This window comes from Phalacrocorax carbo, chromosome 31 (genome assembly GCF_963921805.1).
Source record: "Phalacrocorax carbo chromosome 31, bPhaCar2.1, whole genome shotgun sequence".
NCBI lineage: Eukaryota > Metazoa > Chordata > Aves > Suliformes > Phalacrocoracidae > Phalacrocorax > Phalacrocorax carbo.
The window spans coordinates 682,773-710,029 of NC_087543.1; the positions used below are offsets into that span (position 1 = coordinate 682,773).

The 27,257-nt window shown below is 58.4% G+C and overlaps 1 long non-coding RNA gene across 1 annotated transcript; it reads left to right on the plus strand.

Moving 5' to 3' along the window:
- Window positions 1–17,282: 17,282 nt before the first annotated feature.
- LOC135310216 (uncharacterized) lies at window positions 17,283–22,338 on the plus strand. Its single transcript, XR_010370391.1, has 3 exons — window positions 17,283–17,388; window positions 21,718–21,803; window positions 22,004–22,338. It is a non-coding gene; the product is annotated as an uncharacterized LOC135310216 (long non-coding RNA).
- The last annotated feature ends 4,919 nt before the right edge of the window (window positions 22,339–27,257 follow it).

A 27,257-nucleotide genomic window follows, 5' to 3' on the forward strand; every position in this document is an offset into this window, starting at 1 on the left:
TGTGGCGCAGAGCATGCCGGGAGCTGTAGTCCTTGCGGCGGGGGGCTGCCGGGCGGCCGTGTTGTGGCGCAGAGCGTGCCGGGAGCTGTAGTCCTGGCGCAGTGGCTGCCGGCCCTGTCACGTGGCTCGCCGGGGCGCGGCGGGAGGCGCGGTGTTCCGGCGCTCGGGTGGCGGGCGGCCGTGCCCCGTACGGTACGCGCGGTGTATTTTTGGGGTTGGATTCGTGTTGATTTCTGGGGGCTTCCAGGTGCGGCCGCTCCCCGAGAAGCGGTGAGTTCCCCGGGAGCTGACAGAAGGGAAGAGGGAAAGGAGGAGGACCTTTTCCCCCTGCCCAGGGCGCAGATGATGGCCGCCGCCTCCCCGGCTCACCGGAGCTCCCGCTCAGCCTCCCCTGGCCCCCCCCTTGCCCCGTGCGCCTGCCCCCAGCCCCGGCACCTCCCCGGAAGCGTGCTGCGTAGCCCTTGGCCGCCCCCAGGCCCTGTCGTGAAGGCAGCGAGCCGGCCCTCGAGCGCACTGGATTCCCCCTCGGCGCAGGGGCCCTTAGCAGTAGCGCGGGGAAGGGGCGGTGTGTCCAGAAGCCCCTGCGCAAGGAGGGGCTTTGGCCAGGGTCGATCGACGGTAATGACGGTCGCTGTTTCTTCTTTCCCTCTCCCAGAGACCGTGCTGAGGACGTGGTTGTCTGTCCTTCCCCCGGGGATGCCGTTGACTGCAGCCGTCTCAGGCTTGCGTGGCTTCTCTCTGCCCGGTGTTGCCATCCTCGCAGCGCGGGGGCGAAAAGGGACACACAGAGCCCTTCCCGGCTGTGGACAGGAGCTGCCTCGGCTGAAGCTGGAGACGCCAACGAAAGGTAAAGCAGAAGAAACTGAAGGCGCTCTGGCTGCCAGCTGCCTTCCTGCCGCAGGCAAGAGAGAGCCTGTCCCTGCAGGTGAGGGAGGGAGGATCCCCCTTCGTAGCCCGCAGCGGGCCAGGCCACCAACGTGCACCGCAGGGTCTGTACGCGTAACCGGGAGTTGGGTACGGGCGTGTAGTGCACGAGCGAGCTAGGCTACGTGCCTAGGAAGCCTCATCTCGTAAGAGCGGTAAGACACCCGTGTATCCTCTTTAGGTGGAGAACGGCCTAGAGTCTGGAGCTGCAGAAGAGGCAGGGCGGAGAGGAGGGGAAAGAAGCATCTGAACGGCTAAATTGTGCCAGCAGCGCTGAGAGCGAGAGTCGCGGTGAGTCCTGGGCCACTGGGGCCCCGTTGCCTCTCTTGTGCGTCCTGGGCCCTCCCTGTCTCTCCCCCCTGGCCCCCTCTCTTTCCTTACCTGCTGCAAAATTTTTTTTTTTTTTTTTTTTGGCGCCCCCCCGCCCCTTCTTTCTCCATCTCGCTCTGAGTGGCTCCCTGCCTCCCCGTCTTTTCAGGCCTCCCTCTCTCTGTCCTGTAGCCTGTGGCTACTTGTTCTTTCTCCGCCTCTCTCTGCCTGGCTCTGGCTCCGTTTTTATTTTTTTATTCCTCCTGCTCTGTTCTGTAGCCTGTCGGTATTTTGTCTTTCTCTGGCCCTCTTGGTCTGACTCCGTGTGTTACCGAAAAACGCGGTAAAATCGGAAACAACTCCTCAACGCCGATTTAGTATTAAAGAGCAGGCGTTCTTTATTCACGGCGCCAGATGCACGGGGGATCGCTTCTCCTGGCGTGCGTACCTCACACACCTTTCCCGTAGAATTTGTAGATCAAAATTTTACGTATTCATACATATTCATTATCGTCCTGTCTACTGATCGGTACAAACTGGCTCGTTCCGTATGTAAATCACTGCGCAGGCTCGGTGGTGGTCCGTGAGTCGGTGGTCGCGATCTCCCCCTGCCAGAATTGCCTTTTACCTTCTTGGCTCTTAATCTTGGCAGTCTTGGCTAGTTTTCTCAGTGCGCTACACGAAACCGCGTTTTGTCATCCTTTTCTGACAGAAGCACGTTGTCTGTTGTTCTGCTGACATTAACGATCGCCTAGGGACTAAAATGCAGATCGACAGATGCGCTGATTCGTACGCTCCGTGTTCCCGTAATGGAACACCGTCTCTGGTTGGTTGATTTCATCGCTTTGGTTACACCTGTTCCTGTTGTTCAGTTTCTTCTTTTTTGGCTTTGTGTGATTCTCTCTGTGATTCTGTTTTTCTCTGCCTCGCTTTTCCCAGCTCCCCGTCCCTCACTTTGAATACCCGTTATCCTTCACCAGCTCACTCTCCCTTGGTTGCCATCCCCGTTTCTGAGTTCCTCCTGCTTTGCCACGTAGCCCGTGACTTTTTTCTTAATCTCTCTCTGTCTGCCTCAACGCTCCCGCCGCGCTTTTTAGTTCGTCTGCTCTGCTCTGTACCCTGCTACTGTTACTTGCCTGCCTGAGTTCTTCTCTGTCCAGCTCCCTTTCCCTATTCTTGAATTCCTGTTCTTCCTGCACCCGCCGCTGTTCCCTGTGATCTCCGTCCCCTCTGTCCAGCTCCCTGTCCCTAGGTTTTAATTCCTGCCTCTGCCCGCCGTAGCCCGTCTAGATTTTTCTCTCGGCCTCTCTCTCTGTCCGGCTCCCCCTCTCTGTGTTCTAATTCCACGTTCTCTGTCACGTAGACCCGTGCTATTTGTTTGTCCTCATCTCTCTCTGTCCAGCTCCTTGCTGCTATGTTTTATTTCTTCCCTCTCTGTCTGTCTTTGTAGCCCATTGCCGTTGTGTGTGTTGTTTTTTTTTTTTTTCCTACTTGTTTCTTCATGTGTCTCTGTCTGCCTCCCAGTGCCTGATCTTTAATTCCTCCTTCCCTGTAGGCCGCTGTTCCTTTTTTCCATTCTACATTGTGTTCTCTTTGGTCTCCTGTTCTTATTCATCGATTCCCTCCTCGCCGCCCTGTGGCTTGTCCCCATTTTATTGTTGCGCCTCTCTCCCTCTCTCTGGCTTCTTGCCCCTGTTTTGAAAATTCCTCCCTCTCTTCTCTCTTCCCTGTTGGCCGTGTGATCTTCAGCCTTTCTCCATCTCTTTCTGCCCAGCTCTCTGTGTCTATTCATTAATTCTTCCCTCTCTGCCCTGTAGCCTGTAGCTTTTGTCCTTTCTCCATCTTGCTGTCTCTGGCTTCCCCGTGACCCTGTTTTAGAATTGTTTCTCTCTCCTTTCTGTACGCATTGCGATTCCTTTTGCTCCCCATCTCCCTTTGTTTTGGGTGTTTTTTTTTTGTTGTTGTTTCTCTGGCTCCCTGTCCCTAATTCTTAATTCTCTGCCTTCTCATGCTCTGTACCACGTAGCCCCATGGTTTGTTTTGTGGTGTTCCCTCCCCGGCCCCTTCCCTCCGTTGTTGGCTGTCTCGGCTCCCTGTCCCCGTGGCTTCATTCTTCCCTCTCTGCCCTGTTCTTGTCGCTTGTCTTGTCTGTCTCCATCGCGCTCGGTCCAGCTTCCTGCCCCTATTCTTCTTTCCTCCCTCGCTGTCGTGCTGCCTGCCCCAGGTTCTTTGTGCGTCTCCCGCCTGCTCCTCTTCCTTCTTTGTTGGTCTGTGTCCTGCTCTTCCCCCCTCTTTCTGCTGCCTCTCTTCCCCTCTCTCTGCTGCTTGTATCTCCACCTCCGTCAGGCTCCCTGTCCTTCTCTGGCCGTCCTGTTCCCTGCCTCGTGCCTTCTCACTACACGCACACACGCCCCCCCGCCCCCGTCCAGCTGGCTGCCGCTCTTCTCTTCTCTTCTCTCTTCCTACTGTCCTGTGCCCTGCTCCTCACCTTTGGTGGCCTCCCCCTCTGCCCAGCAGCCCGTCGCTCCAGGAGCCAGGCGACGGACGGTCCCTTTCCTGCCAAACGCGGACAAGCGCGTGCCGTGGTTTAGCCCCAGCTGGCAACTCTGCACCAGGGAGCTGCTTGCTCGCTCCACCCTCAGTGGGCTGGGGGAGAGAGCTGGAAGGGTAAAAGTGAGAAAAATCATGGGCTGAGATCAAGACTGTTTAATAGGTAAAGCAAAAGCTGTGCGTGGAAGCAAAGCAAGGAATTAATTCACTCCTCCTTTTCGGCGGGCAGGTGTTGAGCCACCTCTGGGAAAGCAGGGCTCTGTCATGTGTCATGGTTACTTAGGGAGAGAAATGCCGTAGCCCCCCCCCCCCCAAGGACTCCCCCTTCTTCCCCCAGCTGCGTGTGCTGAGCATGATGTCAAATGGTATGGAATATCCCTTTGGTCAGTTAGCTGGGAAAGCTTTCCCAGCTGTCCCAGCCTACTTGCTGGTGGGGCACTGAGAGAACCAGAAGAGGCCCTGACTGTGGAAGCAGTGCTCAGCAAGAACCAAAACATCTCTACATTATTAACGGTGTTTTGAGCATAAATCCAAAACGTATCCCTTCCTAGCTACTGTGGAGAAAATGAGCACTATCCCAGCCACCACCAGCTCCGTGCGGCTGCGGCAACGGCGGCCGAGGTGGCCTTGGGGCAGGGGGAGCGTTGGGGACCCTGAGCCACGAATCGCTCCTGGGACTTGTTACGTGCGCGCCTGCACCAACACCTGCCCTCTCCTTTGGCCTGAGGGCTGCGTTTGCGCTCCCTTGGCGTGGGGCAAGGGGCTGTGATGGAGCCCGGGGGAGGAGGTGGTGCACTGTGGGGGTGAGGGGAGGGGGCCCCCCGTTGCTGCTGCGCCTCAGCTGTGGGCGGGGTCTGGCTGGAGGAGCCCCAGGTGCGGGCAGTGGGGCTGGCGGTGCCGGCTCCTCCCTGGAAAAGGGGTGGTGCCCTGCTCCGGGGGGCCAGTGTGAGCCGAGGGCGGAGCGGAGCGGAGCTGTGGCCGAGCGTCAGCGGGCTGCGAGTGTAGCGAGGGAGGAGGTGAGCGGGGGCTGGGTGGGGGGCCGCTGCGTGCCGGGTCAAGCCCCGAGGAGGGCTGCGGCGGGGCAGCGGCGGGTCGGAGCGGGCGGTGGGGAGAGCGAGGCTGTGCTGAGGGCTCGGTGGGGCTTCCGGGTGCATCGGCGGGAGGGGCGGTGCCCCGCAGGGTGAGAGAGCGGGGAGGGCGGGCTCGCGGCGTGGCGGGAGCTGTGGTGGTGCGTGTGGCGGCTGGGCGGGCGGCCGTGTTGTGGCGCAGAGCGTGCCGGGAGCTGTAGTCCTTGTGTCGGGGGGCTGCCGGGCGGCCGTGTTGTGGCGCAGAGCATGCCGGGAGCTGTAGTCCTTGTGGCGGGGGGCTGCCGGGCGGCCGCGTTGTGGCGCAGAGCGTGGCGGGAGCTGTAGTCCTTGTGGCGGGGGGCTGCCGGGCGGCCGTGTTGTGGCGCAGAGCGTGCCGGGAGCTGTAGTCCTTGTGGCGGGGGGCCGCCGGGCGGCCGTGTTGTGACGCAGAGCATGCCGGGAGCTGTAGTCCTGGCGCAGTGGCTGCCGGCCCTGTCACGTGGCTCGCCGGGGCGCGGCGGGAGGCGCGGTGTTCCGGCGCTCGGGTGCCGGGCGGCCGTGCCCCGTACGGTACGCGCGGTGTATTTTTGGGGTTGGATTCGTGTTGATTTCTGGGGGCTTCCAGGTGCGGCCGCTCCCCGAGAAGCGGTGAGTTCCCCGGGAGCTGACAGAAGGGAAGAGGGAAAGGAGGAGGACCTTTTCCCCCTGCCCAGGGCGCAGATGATGGCCGCCGCCTCCCCGGCTCACCGGAGCTCCCGCTCAGCCTCCCCTGGCCCCCCCCTTGCCCCGTGCGCCTGCCCCCAGCCCCGGCACCTCCCCGGAAGCGTGCTGCGTAGCCCTTGGCCGCCCCCAGGCCCTGTCGTGAAGGCAGCGAGCCGGCCCTCGAGCGCACTGGATTCCCCCTCGGCGCAGGGGCCCTTAGCAGTAGCGCGGGGAAGGGGCGGTGTGTCCAGAAGCCCCTGCGCAAGGAGGGGCTTTGGCCAGGGTCGATCGACGGTAATGACGGTCGCTGTTTCTTCTTTCCCTCTCCCAGAGACCGTGCTGAGGACGTGGTTGTCTGTCCTTCCCCCGGGGATGCCGTTGACTGCAGCCGTCTCAGGCTTGCGTGGCTTCTCTCTGCCCGGTGTTGCCATCCTCGCAGCGCGGGGGCGAAAAGGGACACACAGAGCCCTTCCCGGCTGTGGACAGGAGCTGCCTCGGCTGAAGCTGGAGACGCCAACGAAAGGTAAAGCAGAAGAAACTGAAGGCGCTCTGGCTGCCAGCTGCCTTCCTGCCGCAGGCAAGAGAGAGCCTGTCCCTGCAGGTGAGGGAGGGAGGATCCCCCTTCGTAGCCCGCAGCGGGCCAGGCCACCAACGTGCACCGCAGGGTCTGTACGCGTAACCGGGAGTTGGGTACGGGCGTGTAGTGCACGAGCGAGCTAGGCTACGTGCCTAGGAAGCCTCATCTCGTAAGAGCGGTAAGACACCCGTGTATCCTCTTTAGGTGGAGAACGGCCTAGAGTCTGGAGCTGCAGAAGAGGCAGGGCGGAGAGGAGGGGAAAGAAGCATCTGAACGGCTAAATTGTGCCAGCAGCGCTGAGAGCGAGAGTCGCGGTGAGTCCTGGGCCACTGGGGCCCCGTTGCCTCTCTTGTGCGTCCTGGGCCCTCCCTGTCTCTCCCCCCTGGCCCCCTCTCTTTCCTTACCTGCTGCAAAATTTTTTTTTTTTTTTTTTTTGGCGCCCCCCCGCCCCTTCTTTCTCCATCTCGCTCTGAGTGGCTCCCTGCCTCCCCGTCTTTTCAGGCCTCCCTCTCTCTGTCCTGTAGCCTGTGGCTACTTGTTCTTTCTCCGCCTCTCTCTGCCTGGCTCTGGCTCCGTTTTTATTTTTTTATTCCTCCTGCTCTGTTCTGTAGCCTGTCGGTATTTTGTCTTTCTCTGGCCCTCTTGGTCTGACTCCGTGTGTTACCGAAAAACGCGGTAAAATCGGAAACAACTCCTCAACGCCGATTTAGTATTAAAGAGCAGGCGTTCTTTATTCACGGCGCCAGATGCACGGGGGATCGCTTCTCCTGGCGTGCGTACCTCACACACCTTTCCCGTAGAATTTGTAGATCAAAATTTTACGTATTCATACATATTCATTATCGTCCTGTCTACTGATCGGTACAAACTGGCTCGTTCCGTATGTAAATCACTGCGCAGGCTCGGTGGTGGTCCGTGAGTCGGTGGTCGCGATCTCCCCCTGCCAGAATTGCCTTTTACCTTCTTGGCTCTTAATCTTGGCAGTCTTGGCTAGTTTTCTCAGTGCGCTACACGAAACCGCGTTTTGTCATCCTTTTCTGACAGAAGCACGTTGTCTGTTGTTCTGCTGACATTAACGATCGCCTAGGGACTAAAATGCAGATCGACAGATGCGCTGATTCGTACGCTCCGTGTTCCCGTAATGGAACACCGTCTCTGGTTGGTTGATTTCATCGCTTTGGTTACACCTGTTCCTGTTGTTCAGTTTCTTCTTTTTTGGCTTTGTGTGATTCTCTCTGTGATTCTGTTTTTCTCTGCCTCGCTTTTCCCAGCTCCCCGTCCCTCACTTTGAATACCCGTTATCCTTCACCAGCTCACTCTCCCTTGGTTGCCATCCCCGTTTCTGAGTTCCTCCTGCTTTGCCACGTAGCCCGTGACTTTTTTCTTAATCTCTCTCTGTCTGCCTCAACGCTCCCGCCGCGCTTTTTAGTTCGTCTGCTCTGCTCTGTACCCTGCTACTGTTACTTGCCTGCCTGAGTTCTTCTCTGTCCAGCTCCCTTTTCCTATTCTTGAATTCCTGTTCTTCCTGCACCCGCCGCTGTTCCCTGTGATCTCCGTCCCCTCTGTCCAGCTCCCTGTCCCTAGGTTTTAATTCCTGCCTCTGCCCGCCGTAGCCCGTCTAGATTTTTCTCTCGGCCTCTCTCTCTGTCCGGCTCCCCCTCTCTGTGTTCTAATTCCACGTTCTCTGTCACGTAGACCCGTGCTATTTGTTTGTCCTCATCTCTCTCTGTCCAGCTCCTTGCTGCTATGTTTTATTTCTTCCCTCTCTGTCTGTCTTTGTAGCCCATTGCCGTTGTGTGTGTTGTTTTTTTTTTTTTTCCTACTTGTTTCTTCATGTGTCTCTGTCTGCCTCCCAGTGCCTGATCTTTAATTCCTCCTTCCCTGTAGGCCGCTGTTCCTTTTTTCCATTCTACATTGTGTTCTCTTTGGTCTCCTGTTCTTATTCATCGATTCCCTCCTCGCCGCCCTGTGGCCTGTCCCCATTTTATTGTTGCGCCTCTCTCCCTCTCTCTGGCTTCTTGCCCCTGTTTTGAAAATTCCTCCCTCTCTTCTCTCTTCCCTGTTGGCCGTGTGATCTTCAGCCTTTCTCCATCTCTTTCTGCCCAGCTCTCTGTGTCTATTCATTAATTCTTCCCTCTCTGCCCTGTAGCCTGTAGCTTTTGTCCTTTCTCCATCTTGCTGTCTCTGGCTTCCCCGTGACCCTGTTTTAGAATTGTTTCTCTCTCCTTTCTGTACGCATTGCGATTCCTTTTGCTCCCCATCTCCCTTTGTTTTGGGTGTTTTTTTTTTGTTGTTGTTTCTCTGGCTCCCTGTCCCTAATTCTTAATTCTCTGCCTTCTCATGCTCTGTACCACGTAGCCCCATGGTTTGTTTTGTGGTGTTCCCTCCCCGGCCCCTTCCCTCCGTTGTTGGCTGTCTCGGCTCCCTGTCCCCGTGGCTTCATTCTTCCCTCTCTGCCCTGTTCTTGTCGCTTGTCTTGTCTGTCTCCATCGCGCTCGGTCCAGCTTCCTGCCCCTATTCTTCTTTCCTCCCTCGCTGTCGTGCTGCCTGCCCCAGGTTCTTTGTGCGTCTCCAGCCTGCTCCTCTTCCTTCTTTGTTGGTCTGTGTCCTGCTCTTCCCCCCTCTTTCTGCTGCCTCTCTTCCCCTCTCTCTGCTGCTTGTATCTCCACCTCCGTCAGGCTCCCTGTCCTTCTCTGGCCGTCCTGTTCCCTGCCTCGTGCCTTCTCACTACACGCACACACGCCCCCCCGCCCCCGTCCAGCTGGCTGCCGCTCTTCTCTTCTCTCTTCCTACTGTCCTGTGCCCTGCTCCTCACCTTTGGTGGCCTCCCCCTCTGCCCAGCAGCCCGTCGCTCCAGGAGCCAGGCGACGGACGGTCCCTTTCCTGCCAAATGCGGACAAGCGCGTGCCGTGGTTTAGCCCCAGCTGGCAACTCTGCACCAGGGAGCTGCTTGCTCGCTCCACCCTCAGTGGGCTGGGGGAGAGAGCTGGAAGGGTAAAAGTGAGAAAAATCATGGGCTGAGATCAAGACTGTTTAATAGGTAAAGCAAAAGCTGTGCGTGGAAGCAAAGCAAGGAATTAATTCACTCCTCCTTTTCGGCGGGCAGGTGTTGAGCCACCTCTGGGAAAGCAGGGCTCTGTCATGTGTCATGGTTACTTAGGGAGAGAAATGCCGTAGCCCCCCCCCCCCCAAGGACTCCCCCTTCTTCCCCCAGCTGCGTGTGCTGAGCATGATGTCAAATGGTATGGAATATCCCTTTGGTCAGTTAGCTGGGAAAGCTTTCCCAGCTGTCCCAGCCTACTTGCTGGTGGGGCACTGAGAGAACCAGAAGAGGCCCTGACTGTGGAAGCAGTGCTCAGCAAGAACCAAAACATCTCTACATTATTAACGGGGTTTTGAGCATAAATCCAAAACGTATCCCTTCCTAGCTACTGTGGAGAAAATGAGCACTATCCCAGCCACCACCAGCTCCGTGCGGCTGCGGCAACGGCGGCCGAGGTGGCCTTGGGGCAGGGGGAGCGTTGGGGACCCTGAGCCACGAATCGCTCCTGGGACTTGTTACGTGCGCGCCTGCACCAACACCTGCCCTCTCCTTTGGCCTGAGGGCTGCGTTTGCGCTCCCTTGGCGTGGGGCAAGGGGCTGTGATGGAGCCCGGGGGAGGAGGTGGTGCACTGTGGGGGTGAGGGGAGGGGGCCCCCCGTTGCTGCTGCGCCTCAGCTGTGGGCGGGGTCTGGCTGGAGGAGCCCCAGGTGCGGGCAGTGGGGCTGGCGGTGCCGGCTCCTCCCTGGAAAAGGGGTGGTGCCCTGCTCCGGGGGGCCAGTGTGAGCCGAGGGCGGAGCGGAGCGGAGCTGTGGCCGAGCGTCAGCGGGCTGCGAGTGTAGCGAGGGAGGAGGTGAGCGGGGGCTGGGTGGGGGGCCGCTGCGTGCCGGGTCAAGCCCCGAGGAGGGCTGCGGTGGGGCAGCGGCGGGTCGGAGCGGGCGGTGGGGAGAGCGAGGCTGTGCTGAGGGCTCGGTGGGGCTTCCGGGGGCAGCGGCGGGAGGGACGGTGCCCCGCAGGGTGAGAGAGCGGGGAGGGCGGGCTCGCGGCGTGGCGGGAGCTGTGGTGGTGCGTGTGGCGGCTGGGCGGGCGGCCATGTTGTGGCGCAGAGCGTGCCGGGAGCTGTAGTCCTTGTGTCGGGGGGCTGCCGGGCGGCCGTGTTGTGGCGCAGAGCATGCCGGGAGCTGTAGTCCTTGTGGCGGGGGGCTGCCGGGCGGCCATGTTGTGGCGCAGAGCATGCCGGGAGTTGTAGTCCTTGCGGCGCGCGGCTGCCGGGCGGCCGTGTTGTGGCGCAGAGCGTGCCGGGAGCTGTAGTCCTGGCGCAGTGGCTGCCGGGCGGCCGTGTTGTGGCGCAGAGCATGCCGGGAGCTGTAGTCCTTGCGGCGGGGGGCTGCCGGGCGGCCGTGTTGTGGCGCAGAGCGTGCCGGGAGCTGTAGTCCTGGCGCAGTGGCTGCCGGCCCTGTCACGTGGCTCGCCGGGGCGCGGCGGGAGGCGCGGTGTTCCGGCGCTCGGGTGGCGGGCGGCCGTGCCCCGTACGGTACGCGCGGTGTATTTTTGGGGTTGGATTCGTGTTGATTTCTGGGGGCTTCCAGGTGCGGCCGCTCCCCGAGAAGCGGTGAGTTCCCCGGGAGCTGACAGAAGGGAAGAGGGAAAGGAGGAGGACCTTTTCCCCCTGCCCAGGGCGCAGATGATGGCCGCCGCCTCCCCGGCTCACCGGAGCTCCCGCTCAGCCTCCCCTGGCCCCCCCCTTGCCCCGTGCGCCTGCCCCCAGCCCCGGCACCTCCCCTGAAGCGTGCTGCGTAGCCCTTGGCCGCCCCCAGGCCCTGTCGTGAAGGCAGCGAGCCGGCCCTCGAGCGCACTGGATTCCCCCTCGGCGCAGGGGCCCTTAGCAGTAGCGCGGGGAAGGGGCGGTGTGTCCAGAAGCCCCTGCGCAAGGAGGGGCTTTGGCCAGGGTCGATCGACGGTAATGACGGTCGCTGTTTCTTCTTTCCCTCTCCCAGAGACCGTGCTGAGGACGTGGTTGTCTGTCCTTCCCCCGGGGATGCCGTTGACTGCAGCCGTCTCAGGCTTGCGTGGCTTCTCTCTGCCCGGTGTTGCCATCCTCGCAGCGCGGGGGCGAAAAGGGACACACAGAGCCCTTCCCGGCTGTGGACAGGAGCTGCCTCGGCTGAAGCTGGAGACGCCAACGAAAGGTAAAGCAGAAGAAACTGAAGGCGCTCTGGCTGCCAGCTGCCTTCCTGCCGCAGGCAAGAGAGAGCCTGTCCCTGCAGGTGAGGGAGGGAGGATCCCCCTTCGTAGCCCGCAGCGGGCCAGGCCACCAACGTGCACCGCAGGGTCTGTACGCGTAACCGGGAGTTGGGTACGGGCGTGTAGTGCACGAGCGAGCTAGGCTACGTGCCTAGGAAGCCTCATCTCGTAAGAGCGGTAAGACACCCGTGTATCCTCTTTAGGTGGAGAACGGCCTAGAGTCTGGAGCTGCAGAAGAGGCAGGGCGGAGAGGAGGGGAAAGAAGCATCTGAACGGCTAAATTGTGCCAGCAGCGCTGAGAGCGAGAGTCGCGGTGAGTCCTGGGCCACTGGGGCCCCGTTGCCTCTCTTGTGCGTCCTGGGCCCTCCCTGTCTCTCCCCCCTGGCCCCCTCTCTTTCCTTACCTGCTGCAAAATTTTTTTTTTTTTTTTTTTTGGCGCCCCCCCGCCCCTTCTTTCTCCATCTCGCTCTGAGTGGCTCCCTGCCTCCCCGTCTTTTCAGGCCTCTCTCTCTCTGTCCTGTAGCCTGTGGCTACTTTTTCTTTCTCCGCCTCTCTCTGCCTGGCTCTGGCTCCGTTTTTATTTTTTTATTCCTCCTGCTCTGTTCTGTAGCCTGTCGGTATTTTGTCTTTCTCTGGCCCTCTTGGTCTGACTCCGTGTGTTACCGAAAAACGCGGTAAAATCGGAAACAACTCCTCAACGCCGATTTAGTATTAAAGAGCAGGCGTTCTTTATTCACGGCGCCAGATGCACGGGGGATCGCTTCTCCTGGCGTGCGTACCTCACACACCTTTCCCGTAGAATTTGTAGATCAAAATTTTACGTATTCATACATATTCATTATCGTCCTGTCTACTGATCGGTACAAACTGGCTCGTTCCGTATGTAAATCACTGCGCAGGCTCGGTGGTGGTCCGTGAGTCGGTGGTCGCGATCTCCCCCTGCCAGAATTGCCTTTTACCTTCTTGGCTCTTAATCTTGGCAGTCTTGGCTAGTTTTCTCAGTGCGCTACACGAAACCGCGTTTTGTCATCCTTTTCTGACAGAAGCACGTTGTCTGTTGTTCTGCTGACATTAACGATCGCCTAGGGACTAAAATGCAGATCGACAGATGCGCTGATTCGTACGCTCCGTGTTCCCGTAATGGAACACCGTCTCTGGTTGGTTGATTTCATCGCTTTGGTTACACCTGTTCCTGTTGTTCAGTTTCTTCTTTTTTGGCTTTGTGTGATTCTCTCTGTGATTCTGTTTTTCTCTGCCTCGCTTTTCCCAGCTCCCCGTCCCTCACTTTGAATACCCGTTATCCTTCACCAGCTCACTCTCCCTTGGTTGCCATCCCCGTTTCTGAGTTCCTCCTGCTTTGCCACGTAGCCCGTGACTTTTTTCTTAATCTCTCTCTGTCTGCCTCAACGCTCCCGCCGCGCTTTTTAGTTCGTCTGCTCTGCTCTGTACCCTGCTACTGTTACTTGCCTGCCTGAGTTCTTCTCTGTCCAGCTCCCTTTCCCTATTCTTGAATTCCTGTTCTTCCTGCACCCGCCGCTGTTCCCTGTGATCTCCGTCCCCTCTGTCCAGCTCCCTGTCCCTAGGTTTTAATTCCTGCCTCTGCCCGCCGTAGCCCGTCTAGATTTTTCTCTCGGCCTCTCTCTCTGTCCGGCTCCCCCTCTCTGTGTTCTAATTCCACGTTCTCTGTCACGTAGACCCGTGCTATTTGTTTGTCCTCATCTCTCTCTGTCCAGCTCCTTGCTGCTATGTTTTATTTCTTCCCTCTCTGTCTGTCTTTGTAGCCCATTGCCGTTGTGTGTGTTGTTTTTTTTTTTTTTCCTACTTGTTTCTTCATGTGTCTCTGTCTGCCTCCCAGTGCCTGATCTTTAATTCCTCCTTCCCTGTAGGCCGCTGTTCCTTTTTTCCATTCTACATTGTGTTCTCTTTGGTCTCCTGTTCTTATTCATCGATTCCCTCCTCGCCGCCCTGTGGCCTGTCCCCATTTTATTGTTGCGCCTCTCTCCCTCTCTCTGGCTTCTTGCCCCTGTTTTGAAAATTCCTCCCTCTCTTCTCTCTTCCCTGTTGGCCGTGTGATCTTCAGCCTTTCTCCATCTCTTTCTGCCCAGCTCTCTGTGTCTATTCATTAATTCTTCCCTCTCTGCCCTGTAGCCTGTAGCTTTTGTCCTTTCTCCATCTTGCTGTCTCTGGCTTCCCCGTGACCCTGTTTTAGAATTGTTTCTCTCTCCTTTCTGTACGCATTGCGATTCCTTTTGCTCCCCATCTCCCTTTGTTTTGGGTGTTTTTTTTTTGTTGTTGTTTCTCTGGCTCCCTGTCCCTAATTCTTAATTCTCTGCCTTCTCATGCTCTGTACCACGTAGCCCCATGGTTTGTTTTGTGGTGTTCCCTCCCCGGCCCCTTCCCTCCGTTGTTGGCTGTCTCGGCTCCCTGTCCCCGTGGCTTCATTCTTCCCTCTCTGCCCTGTTCTTGTCGCTTGTCTTGTCTGTCTCCATCGCGCTCGGTCCAGCTTCCTGCCCCTATTCTTCTTTCCTCCCTCGCTGTCGTGCTGCCTGCCCCAGGTTCTTTGTGCGTCTCCAGCCTGCTCCTCTTCCTTCTTTGTTGGTCTGTGTCCTGCTCTTCCCCCCTCTTTCTGCTGCCTCTCTTCCCCTCTCTCTGCTGCTTGTATCTCCACCTCCGTCAGGCTCCCTGTCCTTCTCTGGCCGTCCTGTTCCCTGCCTCGTGCCTTCTCACTACACGCACACACGCCCCCCCGCCCCCGTCCAGCTGGCTGCCGCTCTTCTCTTCTCTTCTCTCTTCCTACTGTCCTGTGCCCTGCTCCTCACCTTTGGTGGCCTCCCCCTCTGCCCAGCAGCCCGTCGCTCCAGGAGCCAGGCGACGGACGGTCCCTTTCCTGCCAAACGCGGACAAGCGCGTGCCGTGGTTTAGCCCCAGCTGGCAACTCTGCACCAGGGAGCTGCTTGCTCGCTCCACCCTCAGTGGGCTGGGGGAGAGAGCTGGAAGGGTAAAAGTGAGAAAAATCATGGGCTGAGATCAAGACTGTTTAATAGGTAAAGCAAAAGCTGTGCGTGGAAGCAAAGCAAGGAATTAATTCACTCCTCCTTTTCGGCGGGCAGGTGTTGAGCCACCTCTGGGAAAGCAGGGCTCTGTCATGTGTCATGGTTACTTAGGGAGAGAAATGCCGTAGCCCCCCCCCCCCCAAGGACTCCCCCTTCTTCCCCCAGCTGCGTGTGCTGAGCATGATGTCAAATGGTATGGAATATCCCTTTGGTCAGTTAGCTGGGAAAGCTTTCCCAGCTGTCCCAGCCTACTTGCTGGTGGGGCACTGAGAGAACCAGAAGAGGCCCTGACTGTGGAAGCAGTGCTCAGCAAGAACCAAAACATCTCTACATTATTAACGGGGTTTTGAGCATAAATCCAAAACGTATCCCTTCCTAGCTACTGTGGAGAAAATGAGCACTATCCCAGCCACCACCAGCTCCGTGCGGCTGCGGCAACGGCGGCCGAGGTGGCCTTGGGGCAGGGGGAGCGTTGGGGACCCTGAGCCACGAATCGCTCCTGGGACTTGTTACGTGCGCGCCTGCACCAACACCTGCCCTCTCCTTTGGCCTGAGGGCTGCGTTTGCGCTCCCTTGGCGTGGGGCAAGGGGCTGTGATGGAGCCCGGGGGAGGAGGTGGTGCACTGTGGGGGTGAGGGGAGGGGGCCCCCCGTTGCTGCTGCGCCTCAGCTGTGGGCGGGGTCTGGCTGGAGGAGCCCCAGGTGCGGGCAGTGGGGCTGGCGGTGCCGGCTCCTCCCTGGAAAAGGGGTGGTGCCCTGCTCCGGGGGGCCAGTGTGAGCCGAGGGCGGAGCGGAGCGGAGCTGTGGCCGAGCGTCAGCGGGCTGCGAGTGTAGCGAGGGAGGAGGTGAGCGGGGGCTGGGTGGGGGGCCGCTGCGTGCCGGGTCAAGCCCCGAGGAGGGCTGCGGCGGGGCAGCGGCGGGTCGGAGCGGGCGGTGGGGAGAGCGAGGCTGTGCTGAGGGCTCGGTGGGGCTTCCGGGTGCATCGGCGGGAGGGACGGTGCCCCGCAGGGTGAGAGAGCGGGGAGGGCGGGCTCGCGGCGTGGCGGGAGCTGTGGTGGTGCGTGTGGCGGCTGGGCGGGCGGCCATGTTGTGGCGCAGAGCGTGCCGGGAGCTGTAGTCCTTGTGTCGGGGGGCTGCCGGGCGGGCGTGTTGTGGCGCAGAGCATGGCGGGAGCTGTAGTCCTTGCGGCGCGCGGCTGCCGGGCGGCCGTGTTGTGGCGCAGAGCATGGCGGGAGCTGTAGTCCTTGTGGCGGGGGGCTGCCGGGCGGCCGTGTTGTGGCGCAGAGCGTGCCGGGAGCTGTAGTCCTTGTGGCGGGGGGCTGCCGGGCGGCCGTGTTGTGGCGCAGAGCATGCCGGGAGCTGTAGTCCTTGCGGCGGGGGGCTGCCGGGCGGCCGTGTTGTGGCGCAGAGCATGCCGGGAGCTGTAGTCCTTGCGGCGGGGGGCTGCCGGGCGGCCGTGTTGTGGCGCAGAGCATGGCGGGAGCTGTAGTCCTTGTGGCGGGGGGCTGCCGGGCGGCCGTGTTGTGGCGCAGAGCATGCCGGGAGCTGTAGTCCTTGCGGCGGGGGGCTGCCGGGCGGCCGTGTTGTGGCGCAGAGCATGGCGGGAGCTGTAGTCCTTGTGGCGGGGGGCTGCCGGGCGGCCGTGTTGTGGCGCAGAGCGTGCCGGGAGCTGTAGTCCTTGTGTCGGGGGGCTGCCGGGCGGCCATGTTGTGGCGCAGAGCATGCCGGGAGCTGTAGTCCTTGCGGCGCGCGGCTGCCGGGCGGCCGTGTTGTGGCGCAGAGCATGCCGGGAGCTGTAGTCCTGGCGCAGTGGCTGCCGGCCCTGTCACGTGGCTCGCCGGGGCGCGGCGGGAGGCGCGGTGTTCCGGCGCTCGGGTGGCGGGCGGCCGTGCCCCGTACGGTACGCGCGGTGTATTTTTGGGGTTGGATTCGTGTTGATTTCTGGGGGCTTCCAGGTGCGGCCGCTCCCCGAGAAGCGGTGAGTTCCCCGGGAGCTGACAGAAGGGAAGAGGGAAAGGAGGAGGACCTTTTCCCCCTGCCCAGGGCGCAGATGATGGCCGCCGCCTCCCCGGCTCACCGGAGCTCCCGCTCAGCCTCCCCTGGCCCCCCCCTTGCCCCGTGCGCCTGCCCCCAGCCCCGGCACCTCCCCGGAAGCGTGCTGCGTAGCCCTTGGCCGCCCCCAGGCCCTGTCGTGAAGGCAGCGAGCCGGCCCTCGAGCGCACTGGATTCCCCCTCGGCGCAGGGGCCCTTAGCAGTAGCGCGGGGAAGGGGCGGTGTGTCCAGAAGCCCCTGCGCAAGGAGGGGCTTTGGCCAGGGTCGATCGACGGTAATGACGGTCGCTGTTTCTTCTTTCCCTCTCCCAGAGACCGTGCTGAGGACGTGGTTGTCTGTCCTTCCCCCGGGGATGCCGTTGACTGCAGCCGTCTCAGGCTTGCGTGGCTTCTCTCTGCCCGGCGTTGCCATCCTCGCAGCGCGGGGGCGAAAAGGGACACACAGAGCCCTTCCCGGCTGTGGACAGGAGCTGCCTCGGCTGAAGCTGGAGACGCCAACGAAAGGTAAAGCAGAAGAAACTGAAGGCGCTCTGGCTGCCAGCTGCCTTCCTGCCGCAGGCAAGAGAGAGCCTGTCCCTGCAGGTGAGGGAGGGAGGATCCCCCTTCGTAGCCCGCAGCGGGCCAGGCCACCAACGTGCACCGCAGGGTCTGTACGCGTAACCGGGAGTTGGGTACGGGCGTGTAGTGCACGAGCGAGCTAGGCTACGTGCCTAGGAAGCCTCATCTCGTAAGAGCGGTAAGACACCCGTGTATCCTCTTTAGGTGGAGGACGGCCTAGAGTCTGGAGCTGCAGAAGAGGCAGGGCGGAGAGGAGGGGAAAGAAGCATCTGAACGGCTAAATTGTGCCAGCAGCGCTGAGAGCGAGAGTCGCGGTGAGTCCTGGGCCACTGGGGCCCCGTTGCCTCTCTTGTGCATCCTGGGCCCTCCCTGTCTCTCCCCCCTGGCCCCCTCTCTTTCCTTACCTGCTGCAAAATTTTTTTTTTTTTTTTGGCGCCCCCCCGCCCCTTCTTTCTCCATCTCGCTCTGAGTGGCTCCCTGCCTCCCCGTCTTTTCAGGCCTCCCTCTCTCTGTCCTGTAGCCTGTGGCTACTTGTTCTTTCTCCGCCTCTCTCTGCCTGGCTCTGGCTCCGTTTTTATTTTTTTATTCCTCCTGCTCTGTTCTGTAGCCTGTCGGTATTTTGTCTTTCTCTGGCCCTCTTGGTCTGACTCCGTGTGTTACCGAAAAACGCGGTAAAATCGGAAACAACTCCTCAACGCCGATTTAGTATTAAAGAGCAGGCGTTCTTTATTCACGGCGCCAGATGCACGGGGGATCGCTTCTCCTGGCGTGCGTACCTCACACACCTTTCCCGTAGAATTTGTAGATCAAAATTTTACGTATTCATACATATTCATTATCGTCCTTTCTACTGATCGGTACAAACTGGCTCGTTCCGTATGTAAATCACTGCGCAGGCTCGGTGGTGGTCCGTGAGTCGGTGGTCGCGATCTCCCCCTGCCAGAATTGCCTTTTACCTTCTTGGCTCTTAATCTTGGCAGTCTTGGCTAGTTTTCTCAGTGCGCTACACGAAACCGCGTTTTGTCATCCTTTTCTGACAGAAGCACGTTGTCTGTTGTTCTGCTGACATTAACGATCGCCTAGGGACTAAAATGCAGATCGACAGATGCGCTGATTCGTACGCTCCGTGTTCCCGTAATGGAACACCGTCTCTGGTTGGTTGATTTCATCGCTTTGGTTACATTTCCCCCCTTTGGAAGTTTTGAAATAATCATTTTCTCAATACTTCCATCCTAGATCAATAATATTCCACTATGTCAGTTCAGTGTTTGGTTCATCTTCTCAAAGTTTTCACTTGATTGTGGTCTCTAGGGCATATGCAGGTTCCATTTTATACCCAAAATTTTATTAATTTGTTGAACTACCTCTGCAAAAAAATGTGGTCCTCTCCCAGAGGACATTCCTGTTGGCACTCTAAATCTTGGTATTATTTCTTTCAGCAACATTTTAACTACTACTCTAGCTTTGTTGGTGCAGCACGAGAAAGCTTCTGGCCAACTAGAAAACTTGTCCATCAGCACTAACAAATACTGCTATATCTATTTTGTCTGGGTAACTCAGAGAACTTAATTTGCTAATAATTTCCGGGAGAATTTTTTGTTTTGTTACTCCTAAAGGTGGTTTCCTTTGGTTCAGGGGATTATTTCTAGGACAGATTGGACACTTAGCTACCATGGGTTTAATTATTCTTGTCATGCCTACACACGCTACAGATGCTTTTAAACTCAAAACCGTAGCATCTACACCCTAATGTGTTTGCTCATGCTTTTCTTTTGCAAGTTCTGTCATAACTTGTGGGGTTGTTATTATTATTACTTGTTTTTCTGGTGTTACCTACCATCTCTCTGTGTTTTGTGATGCTTCCAATTGTTCTGCTAATTGCTCATCCAATTTATTATAATAATCTCGGTTTCAACTTTGGAATTCCGATCTGTTTTACTGGTACTAGTGCAAGGATACCTTGCTCTGCAGTCCTCTTTGCAGCTTTATCTGTCAATCGTTTGCTTATGTTTACAGCCGTCTGGCCGAATCGATGAGCTTTGCAACGCTTTACCGCCACTTCTTTTGGTTTCTGCACGTCTTCCGGAAGTTGGAGAATGTCTTCTTTATGCTGTATCAATGATTCTTGGGCTGATGGCAGTCCTTTTTCCTTCCCAGTAGCTCCATGATCGTGGATCACACCAAATGCATGTTTGGAATCAGTCTAGATATTTATCCTTCGTCCTTCTGCCATTCGCAGAGCTCGCTTCAACGCTACCAATACTGCTTTCTGTGCTGAGGTGTTCGCAGGCAGCGCCCCTGACTCCATTCCCTCGGCGGTGATAACGACAGCATATCCGGCCATTCTCTTCTCGCCCAGAGCTGCTTCCATCTGTAAACAACTCCAGATCAGGATTTTCCCAGAGGTTTGTGTCTCAGGCCTGGTCTGCTGGAATAGACTTGTTCAATAGTTAGCAAGCGATCGTGTTCGAAATTGTCCGTAAGGTTTTCTGTTGTTAAAAACATAGCAGGATTCAGTATAGCAGTAGCCTTCGATTCCACATGGTCTTGTTCTAACAGAACAACTTGATATTTCAACATTCTGCTAAGGGATAGCCAACGACCCCCCTTTTGTTCTAAAACAGTCACCGCTATGTGCGGGACACATACTGTCATCTTTTGTCCCATTGTTAACTTTGGGGCTTCCTGGATCGGCAGCGCTGCTGTTGCTACTGCCCGTAAACATCCAGGCCATCTTTTACTCACGTGGTCGAGTTGTTTGGAGAAGTAGCCCACGGGTCTCTTCCAGGTTCCCAGTCGCTGTGTCAGCACTCCAAGGGCTAAATGTTGTCTTTCGTGGACAAACAGCTCAAAAGGTTTAGCGAAATCGGGTAGGCCTAATGCAGGGGCCATCACTGAGGCTCTTTTCAGTTCTTTGAATGCCGTTTGGCATCCGGGCGTCCAGGTTAAATATTTATCCTTTGATTCTTTCAGTGCCTCGTATAATGGTTTTACATACAGTCTGTAGTTCAGAATCCAGAGCTGACGCTATTTCACTATTTTCAGAAAAGCTCTCAGTTCCTTCGGGCCGCAAGGTTCGGGAATTTGACAAATAGTTTCTTTCTTTTCACTTTCTAATTGTCTTTGTCTCTGAGATATTTCAAATCCTAAATAAATGGCTGCTTCTTCTCCTATTTGGGTTTTGTTTCTGGAAACTCCGCATCTTCCTTGGCCCAGAAAATTTAAAAATTTCAAAACATTATTCTTTACTTTCTGCCACTATCAGAATGTCGTCTGCATTCTGTAACAGTATGCCTCTCCCTGGGTTCTGTTTTTTCTATACATTTCTATATTTCTAATTTTTTTTCTTGCCAGCTGAGTCCCAAATATCGTAGGACTAATTTTAAATCCTTGTGGAAGTACGGTCCATGTTAGCTGTGTCTTTCATTCTGTGGTGGGGCTTTCCCATTCCAAAGCAAATAGGCTTTGACTTTTTATGCCTGGAGGTATGCAAAAGAAGGCATCCTTCAAATCTAGTGACACCTGTTCCTGTTGTTCAGTTTCTTCTTTTTTGGCTTTGTGTGATTCTCTCTGTGATTCTGTTTTTCTCTGCCTCGCTTTTCCCAGCTCCCCGTCCCTCACTTTGAATACCCGTTATCCTTCACCAGCTCACTCTCCCTTGGTTGCCATCCCCGTTTCTGAGTTCCTCCTGCTTTGCCACGTAGCCCGTGACTTTTTTCTTAATCTCTCTCTGTCTGCCTCAACACTCCCGCCGCGCTTTTTAGTTCGTCTGCTCTGCTCTGTACCCTGCTACTGTTACTTGCCTGCCTGAGTTCTTCTCTGTCCAGCTCCCTTTCCCTATTCTTGAATTCCTGTTCTTCCTGCACCCGCCGCTGTTCCCTGTGATCTCCGTCTCCCTCTGTCCAGCTCCCTGTCCCTAGGTTTTAATTCCTGCCTCTGCCCGCCGTAGCCCGTCTAGATTTTTCTCTCGGCCTCTCTCTCTGTCCGGCTCCCCCTCTCTGTGTTCTAATTCCACGTTCTCTGTCACGTAGACCCGTGCTGTTTGTTTGTCCTCATCTCTCTCTGTCCAGCTCCTTGCTGCTATGTTTTATTTCTCCCCTTTAACGAGGGGCGACTGAATGTTGGGGTGGGGGCGGTTTTTTCCCAACAGTATTTTGAGGGAGCGCTCTTAAGTATTTTATTTCAGTCTCGCTTTCGATGCGCGTTTCCCTGGCAGTTCAGCAGCATCTCTCGGGCGGGGCAGCTGGGCGGACGTCCCTCCCGACTCCATAACACGCCAAAACCCCCCAGTCACGTTGCTGCTGTGTATTTTGGAGATAGATAATCTTATGGCGGGTGTGAACGGCTGTGTGAGTTAAATGAACGCAGAAGGAAAATGGAAAGCTTTCAGAGCCTAGACGCTCATATTGGATGTGCGTAAACACGCGCCCGCCTTCTCAGCACAAAGTGCATTACTGAGATTTATTCTTAATTTTTTACGTTACTCTTTCAAGTTTGACGCTTCGCTTCAGGCTTCATGGAGCCAGGCAGCAAGACGTGCGGCGGCAGGGCGAGGGCTGTAGCTGCTGCGGCGGATCTGTAAGCGGAGGTTCCGGTTACGGTACAACTTTGCCCCGCAGCCTCACGGGGTTATCTCCCCGCAGCGGTGCCGTAAGGAAGGGATGAGACGTTTTCCAGCACCAGCCAGAGCGTTCAGTGTTACGCGAAGAATCTGTTCAAAATGGTATCGGTTAGTCTTAATACCGTTTTCAAGTGTTCCAGTCCCTCTAGCTTTTAAAGGAGGTGTTGTGTTTTGACGTGACCCGTTTGCCCAGAATCTTGCTGCGGCTCAATTTCCTTCCTATCCCTTGTGCTGACTGAGTTCCTCCATTTTCTTCTGTGCTATTTTATTCACGTGCTGAAATATAGTTTGGGATTTCTGTTTTTCAGATGTCTTCTCAGTGTCTCGTGATGCTCAAGAGATGCCCCCCGGCCCGGGTTTGCCTGCCGGTCGTTAAGCGTGGTGAAGGTAAGGGGCCATCCCTCTGCCTGGGGGCTCCCGGCTCTGTCTCCAGCGGGTGCCCCGCAGGTGCGGCCGCGAGGGCTGCCTGGTGGGGAGAGTCGGGGCCCCCAGGGACCGGGGCTGTTTGTCGCCCCGGGGAGCCCATCCCAGCGCGGGAGCGTGGCCGAGCAGAGCCCGAGAGAGATGTGACACTGTCCTCTGGCACGCTCCCGCTCCGCCGTGGGGCGGCCGCTAGCCTGTGGACAGGGGCTGGGGGGGCTGCAGCTGTTTGGGGGGCTGCCCCACCTTTTAGATTTTAGCAGAGCTCCCCCTTTTCTGGGGGGTGTGGGGGTGTGTGTGTGTGTACCTTTGTAAATGGCACTATTAAAGTAATGAGCTGCAGGTTGGAGTAGATTCCCTTGTTTAGTGCCCTTCTTGGGGGTGAATAAAATTGGGGGGGGGGGGGGTGGTGGTGGTGGTGTGATGATGTCATGCGGGGCGCCCCGGTGTCACTGGGGGAGCTGATAATGCGTCAGAGGAACAGGTGAGTGGGGGCGTCATGTAGGGGTTCCCCCCCAAAAAGGGGGGTTGCAGCCCCCAAATGCCTGAAAATTCAGGGGGGCTATTACAAAACCCTCTTATTTTAAAATCCCTTTATACATCTATCAATTAATATTACATGTCAATATATATAAAATAAGAACTTCTCTCTCCTATATTATATAACGTATTTCAGGATACAGAAATTCTACATCGAGATACAGGGTTTTAAAACACAAAAGTAACTCGACTGTCTAAATATCTAAATTAAACAATAAAGGAGTTTAAAATGAAGAAAAAGGACAGATGAAGGAATTCAAAGCAGAAGAAAGTCTGGCTAGAGCGAGCATCTACGCTTAGTGTGTGTTACATAGTCTAAGCAGATGTGTAATCTAAATAGAGGTTATATAGAGTGAAATAAGCCTAGGTATAACTGTAAGTAGATGTCTAAATAGAGAAGTCGAAAAAGATTGAAGTGTCAAAGGGTAAGTAAGCAGATAGCTAGCCTAAATAGGTGGTTTATATACGTGTTAATATGGAAGTCTGAACAGGTATGTGTAAATAGATATTCTGTGTAAGTGTAAATAGCCTAAGTAGGTGTAAGTGTAAATTTAATAGCTAAGTCTAAACAGGTGTTGTATGTAAATGTAAAATAGATAGTATATATAAACTATAGATGTACTCTGTAAGGATGTGTAAGCAGACACACAAGTGCAAATGTCTATGCTATATAAGGTTTTAAAATGCAAAGAAACCATGTTGATAGAGATGTTTATAGAGAGGATTTAAAAATTGGACACACACCCCACCCCCACCCCCCAATCAACTGAAGACACAAAAGCGCTTTCAAATGCTGCCCCTTTCCCGTTCTCCTTCTCCCATCCCGATTTGGGGCCGATTCCCCCAGATGGGGACTTCCCCCTCTGGGGCTGCGCAGGCCGCCTGGGAGCTGCTGCCAGGGCAGACAAACACCCCAAAGCCCTCGAGTCTGGGTCTGCAGTGGGGGGTGAAAAACCCCAAACAGCCAAAACACCCAAACAGGTTTGGGGGAAAGAAAACAATTGGGGGCTCCTGGGAAAGCCCACTCCTGCTGGGTTTGTGCAGCTGGAAAGGGGGGGGGGGGGGGGGGTGTGGAACCCCACTAACCATTCTCATGCACAAAACCAGGAGCAAAAATCACCGATTTCTTTGTTGTGGAAAGGGCCAAAGAGACCCAGAAGTGAACCGTTTGGAAAAGCAATCCCAACTTTGTTCCTTTGACTTTTTTTGCTTTTCCATAAGGTAAAACCCCCAAAAACCCCAACAACAAAAAAAGCCAAGCCATCCAAACAGAAATCAGCACCACCAAACGACCGGCCCAAAAACCCCAAATTGGGGAAAATTTGGGGTGAAACAGCAGCAGTTTGAGGGGCATTGCTGGGGCTTATCCGGAATGGATTCTCCGGAGTGGGTCGGTTATCTGGAGCGGATCATCTGCTGCAGGTGAGCCCAGGTGAGTTGCCCATTGTGGATTATCCTGGGGGGACCCCCCTGGTGTCAGTCATCCCCATGCATGTTCCCCATGGCGTGTCTGCCCAGACATGCCCCTGTCCGGCAGTGTCCGCCTCCTCCCCCGCCCTCCCTCTGCGTGTGTCTGTGCCCTCCCAGACGCTGTCCCCTGAGATGGCCCCCCTGCATGACTTTTTTTCCCCGGTGACATTCCTCCCCCCGGCTTCCCCTGGCCTCCTGTTCTGTGCTCGCTGAAGCCTCGTGCTTACGCAGGATGAGCAGTGGCGAGGCGAGGCGCTGCCAAGCCAACGAAGCCCAAGGCTCAGCAGCGCACAACTCCTTTGCAGGGCAGCCGCTGGCATCTGGTCTGCCTGGCTGCCCTGTGCCCCGACGCACGGCTGCCCCCCTCACCCCGGGCAGCCTGCCTTCAGAAGGGCAGCTGTGTTCCCCTGATGGATTTTCTTCTTTAACCCTCCAGGACCTGTTGACTTGCTGCTCTCCCTGTCCCAGCCCTGATGCCGCAGGCCTACAGCAACTGATGGGGCTTACTCCGGGCGGGTGTGGGGGTGGGAAAGGGGACCTTTTTCCCCAGGTGGCTTGTGCTGCTTCTCCTCCCTCGGGCGTGGGGTGGGGGCGAGTGGGGCAGGCGGGAGGACAGTGCGCATGCGCAGTGGCGCCTTTGCTGCTCTCTGCCGCCACCGTGCGGCCAAACCGCGGTACTGCAGGCGGGCAGCCGCGCATGCGCACTGGCCACCTGTTTTCTGCTCGCTGCTTTCACCGAGCGACCGAGCCCCGGGAATGCAGGCGGGAGCTCCGCTACCCTGGTAGAGATTTCCACCCGCCCCTTATCCGATCGCGGCAGTCACCGGTCGATCAAAACCGGGTACGGCAGACGGGAAGCCGCCCGTTCCCGAGGGTGAAGTTTTCCTCTGGCCGCTGCTGTTGCCGTGCAAGCAGATGCTGGTACTGCAGGCGGGCAGCCGCGCATGCGCAGTGGCGCCCTTTTCTGCTCTCTGCCGCCACCGTGCGGCCAAACCGCGGTACTGCAGGCGGGCAGCCGCGCATGCGCAGTGGCGCCCTTTTCTGCTCTCTACCGCCACCGTGCGGCCAAACCGCGGTACTGCAGGCGGGCAGCCGCGCATGCGCAGTGGCGCCTTTTTCTGCTCTCTATCGCCACCGTGCGGTCAAACCGCGGTACTGCAGGCGGGCGGCCGCGCATGCGCAGTGGCGCCATTTTAGCTCTATCGCCACCGTGCGACCAAAGAGCGGTACTGCAGGCGGGCAGCCGCGCATGCGCAGTGGCGCCCTTTTCTGCTCTCTGCCGCCACCGTGCGGCCAAACCGCGGTACTGCAGCCAGCAGCCGTGCACGGGCTGGAGCGACACTTCGCCGCGCTCACTTCTCCCCGCCACTTAGTGACACCCCCCCCCCGCTACCTGGTGACGGCACCGTGGGGGCTGGAGCCGTGTACCACAGCCCTTAGCGACAGGTGTTGACCCCTTGCGATAGCCCGGTGAGGGTGGTGCTGATACTCCTCGCCACGCTCTTAGCAACGGGCCCCGCCCCCGGCGATGGGCGGGCAGGCGGTCTGATGGCTGACCCACCTGGCCCCACCCACCTTTGCGACAGGCCCCCTGGCGAGGGCCTGGTGGGGCGGGGCCGTGCTCCTGTGCTCCCCAGCACCCCCAGGTAGCAACAGGCCCCACCCCCTGGTGACAGCCTGGGGGTGTTGCTGGTGCTGCCTGGCCCCACCCTCCATAGCAAGAGGCCCTGCCCGTGGTGATGGTTCCAGGGGCATTGCCAGCGTCCCTTTGGACACACCCCCTTAGCGACAGGCCCAGCCCCCTGGCAACGGCCCGGGGGGCGGTGCCGGCTCTCTCCCCTTAGCGACAGGCCCAGCCCCATAGCAACGGCCCGGGGGGCGGTGCCGGCTCTCTCCCCTTAGCGACAGGCCCCGCCCCCTGGCAACGGCCCGGGGGGCGGTGCCGGCTCTCTCCCCTTAGCGACAGGCCCCGCCCCCTGGCAACGGCCCGGGGGGTGGTGCCGGCTCTCTCCCCTTAGCGACAGGCCCCGCCCCCTGGCAACGGCCCGGGGGGCGGTGCCGGCTCTCTCCCCTTAGCGACAGGCCCCGCCCCCTGGCAACGGCCCGGGGGGCGGTGCCGGCTCTCTCCCCTTAGCGACAGGCCCCACCCCCTGGCAATGGCCCGGGGGGCGGTGCCAGCTCTCTCCCCTTAGCGACAGGCCCAGCCCCCTAGCAATGGCCCGGGGGGCGGTGCCGGCTCTCTCCCCTTAGCGACAGGCCCCGCCCCCTGGCAACGGCCCGGGGGGCGGTGCCGGCTCTCTCCCCTTAGCGACAGGCCCCGCCCCCTGGCAACGGCCCGGGGGGCGGTGCCGGCTCTCTCCCCTTAGCGACAGGCCCAGCCCCCTAGCAACGGCCCGGGGGGCGGTGCCGGCTCTCTCCCCTTAGCGACAGGCCCCGCCCCCTGGGAACGGCCCGGGGGGCGGTGCCGGCTCTCTCCCCTTAGCGACAGGCCCCGCCCCCTGGCAACGGCCCGGGGGGCGGTGCCGGCTCTCTCCCCTTAGCGACAGGCCCCGCCCCCTGGCAACGGCCCGGGGGGCGGTGCCGGCTCTCTCCCCTTAGCGACAGGCCCCGCCCCCTGGCAACGGCCCGGGGGGCGGTGCCGGCTCTCTCCCCTTAGCGACAGGCCCCGCCCCCTGGCAACGGCCCGGGGGGCGGTGCCGGCTCTCTCCCCTTAGCGACAGGCCCAGCCCCCTAGCAACGGCCCGGGGGGCGGTGCCGGCTCTCTCCCCTTAGCGACAGGCCCCACCCCCTGGCAACGGCCCAGGGGGCGGTGCTGGCTCTCTCCCCTTAGCGACAGGCCCAGCCCCCTGGCAACGGCCCGGGGGGCGGTGCCGGCTCTCTCCCCTTAGCGACAGGCCCAGCCCCCTAGCAACGGCCCGGGGGGCGGTGCCGGCTCTCTCCCCTTAGCGACAGGCCCCGCCCCCTGGGAACGGCCCGGGGGGCGGTGCCGGCTCTCTCCCCTTAGCGACAGGCCCCGCCCCCTGGCAACGGCCCGGGGGGCGGTGCCGGCTCTCTCCCCTTAGCGACAGGCCCAGCCCCCTAGCAACGGCCCGGGGGGGCGGTGCCGGCTCTCTCCCCTTAGCGACAGGCCCC